Source organism: Camelus dromedarius, chromosome 27 (assembly GCF_036321535.1).
Source record: "Camelus dromedarius isolate mCamDro1 chromosome 27, mCamDro1.pat, whole genome shotgun sequence".
Classification (NCBI taxonomy): domain Eukaryota; kingdom Metazoa; phylum Chordata; class Mammalia; order Artiodactyla; family Camelidae; genus Camelus; species Camelus dromedarius.
The window spans coordinates 21,623,683-21,628,254 of record NC_087462.1 but is presented as its reverse complement, the minus strand read 5'-3'; positions in this window follow the sequence as shown (position 1 = coordinate 21,628,254).

Here is a 4,572-nt window from a genome sequence, read left to right as displayed (position 1 = left end):
ACCCGGATATCCAAAAAGCTGAGAAATGTGATCAGTACCGATGGGTCCCACACTCTACCACCATCATGAACATTCCCGCCACCACTGCTACTGAGCTTTGGAAACCCAAGCTTCCTGCCTCCCAAGCCCACCCAGCAATTACTCTCAGGTGGGAAGGCTCAGGAAGAGCTATTTACCGGGCATCCTGTCGTTCCCAGAAACTGTGTTAAATACTTTCGCGCCTCCACGCCTTTGCTTATGCTGTTACTTCTGCCTCAAATACCCTTTGCCTAGTTCTCCATCTGGAAAAATTCTCTGCATCTTTCAAATTCAGCTCAAATGTCAGCCTTCTTTATGAAGCCCCATCCCCACCGATTTGTTCTGTTGTGATAATTCATCTGTCCTTCTGCTGTGTTGCAGCATCACTCGGCTGAATGCCCCCATATTGTAGTGATTATTCCATGGAACCCAACATACATTCTCACTCTTATTAGACCCCCCAGGTCTTCAAGGTCAGGGGATGTACCTGATTCCTCTTTGTGTCCCAAACACCCACCACTGTGCTTGGTACAGAGTAGCTGATCCCAAATCTTTGTAGAATGCATGAGTAAGTAACTAAAATAGCTGATGCCAGGCTCGCATCTAAGACAGCGTAGGGCGTACTGGTGCAAGGCACTTGTCACCATTCACAAAGGCGCAGCTGACACTGCAGACCCGGGCCTCCAGTTAGGAAGCGCTGGGCTCTTTGAGTCGGCTTCATGATTATTTTTTAAAAAGAAAACAACCTGACTCTGCCTTAGTGCTTCCCAAAGCACCCCAATCAGCACACTAGTCACTCTGAAGTGTCCTCTGACTCTGCCAATTCCATCAATCTGCATATTTTCCAATCAGTTCCTCATCCCCCTCCCCCCTTTCATTCGCTATTCTTGGAAGAGCTGCACTCCTTCCATATTGCTCAAACCGGCTTGATTTTTATTTCACTTTGTAAAGACAGATTTGTGGGATGATGAATTAGTCATTGCCAATTTCATGCATTTACGCTCTGTGCGTTTCCACCTTATATTTATTCAGCCCCATTCTCCCCTTCTGGCTCCAGATGGCGTGGCAACACAGCCTCGGGTATGGAAGGGAGAAAACGCACTCTCTTTCCCCTCCTCCTCCCATGGTTTCAGCTCCGGCTCAACCGTGCCAGGTTTGAATCGCGCAGTACCCTCTTGCAAACCTTCTGCAGATTTCACAGCCGCTTAGGAACCTGGAAAGGTGAGTGAGACAAGAGGAAACCATCAGATCCAGACTCTTTTTACTCCAGCCACTGTCCCTCAGATAAAACCCCAGTGGGGTGATATTTTGATAGATTTGCAGATACGTATATTTCCCAAAGATTTCCTCATTCAGGCTGTGGGCCCCTAGGGCCTCAAGAGAAGGCTGACACAATGGAACCATGAACAAAGGAGTCAAATCTTTAGATTTTTCTAAAGAAGTCCTGGTGATCGTTGAACACGTGCTCAGGCCAAACCAGGACTTCATGCCTTCTTCTGGAGTCCGAAATGGGATTCTCGATAAGAATGTGAAACAAGGACTAGGATGGGTAGAGGAAGGATCACAGACAAAAATGTGGGTGATGCTTGAGGAAGGCACCCAGCACCTGCCCTTCCCTCAAAGCTGAGCCCTGGGGGAGTGAACAGACCACAGGGTGTGGAAATCCCGGGTAAATTTGGGGGTGATCTGGGAGTGGACAGGATCTGTTTCTTGCTTTCTAGATGAGGACAAGGGAGGTGGCAAGCATGTTTAGCTTTTCGTCCCTCAGGCTCAGTGGAGTAAAAATGGTGACATGTCATATCTAGATAAAGAGATATGAAGGATGGAAACCAGCACTCAGCATCTCCTGTGGCCAGAACTGTCCCTATTCCCATGAGAGGGACAGAGGTAGACACTGGGACAGGACCTGGAGAGAGTGAAGAGTCAGGAGTGAGTGAGGATGCCAGACATGTGTGGGGAAGCACAACCTAGGATGGCATCGAGTGGTGGATGCTCAGATCACACCGGCTTGGACACAGGGCCACCCAGGAACAGAGGACCCATCCCCAGCATGCCATGGCCCTGCGTAAGCCTCTGAGAATGTAGATACAGTAGGGGAGAAGGGGGAGTGAGGCAGCCCCTGACTTGGTTGAAGAGACCCTAAGTTGATCAAGATCACCTGGAATCAGCTGAGATCATCCAGAATGGACTGGAGAATGGAGGCTGGAAATAGGCATTAAGGTGAGTTTCAGGCCAAATAGAAGAGGTTTGCCTCTTACGCGTCTGTGTTGGGGCCTGGGATGTATGAACACTGAACGCTTACTGAGCAAAAGTACGTGAGGTGATGTCATGTTTCAGTGAATCCCAGGCTCCTGCAGGAAAATGTAAAGATCGTTCAGGGCAACCACATATTTTATGGATCTGATCATGTTACGCACTGACTTGGCCAGAGTCCCAGTGTCCCTCAGCAGAGCTGCGTCTCTCAGGTCTGCAAGCTTCCCAACGCCTACAGAAGCTTCTGATCTTATCAGAAAAGCCAATCATATTTCTCGACACAGATGTTCACACAGATAAAAGAATGAATGGAAAAAGCTTTTGGGGCAGAGTGTCTTAAACCTGTCTAGATGGTGACGTCCCTGCAGGTCTCAGGCTCTTCACAGAACATGGTCGAGGCGGGGCATCTGGACACGCAATGATATTATTGGCAGAAATATACCCGGTAACTTTATGTTGTGCATAAAGCTTAACTACAGTTAATTTGCAGGCTGTGCAAGATAATGAGCTATAAAAGGCAGGGTCAAAATTAGCCCAACTGGATTTTTTCAAAATTTTCTCATGCTCTGTTTTGCATCCCATATGTCACTTGTGCACAGTCTCGGGGAAAACTGGTAAGAGGGGTAAGAAGAAAATCTAAGACAGAAGTGTCAGCCTTTGTTTTCACTTGTTTGGCCAAACGGGGGTGGGGGTGAGGGGAAATGAGATTATTGGATTTTAGAAGCCATTTGATTGAATTTGGTAAATTAAGCCAAAGAAGCTAAGCCAAGATCTCCCTTTGGCACTGGAGGAATCGAGGTGATGAAGTGTGGTCTCCGTCCCGAGGGGCTCGGGCGGTAACCCGAGGCAGCAGAGCACCACTTCCCTCCATCTGACACAGCCCGGCCTGGCTGGGGAACTCTGAGACCGCTGTCAGGGGAAGATGACATTAGAGAAGGAGAGAGAGTGGTCGCCATGGGCAATGAGGCTGGAGTCAGTCACAGACACGCGCTGGACAGACGCAAGGACCACCCTCTACAGTGGGAGCTGTCCATCCCCAAGTCCTCGATGGGCAGGTCAAGTTGCCCTCCAATCCTGGCCCCCCAGAGCTCTCCAACTTGGGTCTGACACCTTTGGAGGCAGAAAACTCACAGATTTGCCTTTAAAAACAGGTCGATGACAGAGATCACACTAGATGTGAGGAGGATGCTGGAGTCATTGCCCTGGAGGAACTTACCGTTGACTGGATAGATAGAGACTTGAAGGGTGACAATAATAACACACGGTAGCCTTCCCTGTAGCAGAGATTTGGATTCGTTTTGTCAGATGGGAGATAAAGCTTCTGAAAGGAGGTCTGCCTAAGCTGAGGTCTGAAGAGAGACTAGGAGTTGGCCAAGCAAACAAATGTGTAGGAAGGGTGATTCCAGCCGAAGGACTAGCATTTGTTGCAAAGGCTCAGAGTCTGAGGCAACAAGGTGATCTAAGCTGGCAGTGAGTGGGCAGGGAAGCATAGAGACCCCGTGTAACCCCCCACCTGGCCGACCCAGCCCCAGGCAAGATAAAGATTGGCTTAAAGGAAGGATGACCATTTCTAGAAATCTCCCAGAGCCAAAGAGAGCCTGGGTGACTCAGCCTTTCTGCAGCTGAGCTCTGGGCTTTAATTCAGCTAAATGCCCAGCAGTCCCTCGGCGTGCCTTCTGTGCCAGGTCCAAGCGGCACAGAGAACGCACAGGGGACAAAGGTGCGGTCTTAGCCCTCGGGCTGCTCCCAGCCTACAAGGAAGGACAAAGAAATAAATGAGTCAGTGCCAGTGGAGCAGGAGGTGCCAATCTGGGGCGGGAGTCAGGCATCAGTCAGCCTTAGGATTCTGGAGAGCCCCCAAGGAGCAGACACGACCCACGGCTGTATTTTATTTGGACCCTGTTTTCATGTTTAAAAAATGTCATATCGCCAATATACTTTTTTTTTTTAAAAAGTTGCTCTCGAAGAAAAATGCAGATTTCAGATCTCTTTTGAAAAATCAAAAAGTTCTAGCCACAGGGGCCCACATCCCAACATGGTCCACGCGTTGGCCCGGAGCTGCGCAGCGGGAGTCCCATTCGGATGGGGCGCATTCTCACCCGTTCACATCACCTGGCTGTCTTCATTCAATCCCGTTAGCAGGGTGGTCCCTGCAGTCACCTGCACGTGAGACCCCTGACTCATATGAGCACCAGCCCAGTGCTTGACACATCATAAGCCCTCCACCCACAAGGACTCAGGGTAACAATAACAACGGCCTTTATTATTATCCCCCAGTTTGCTTCTCTGATCTGGGTTAGA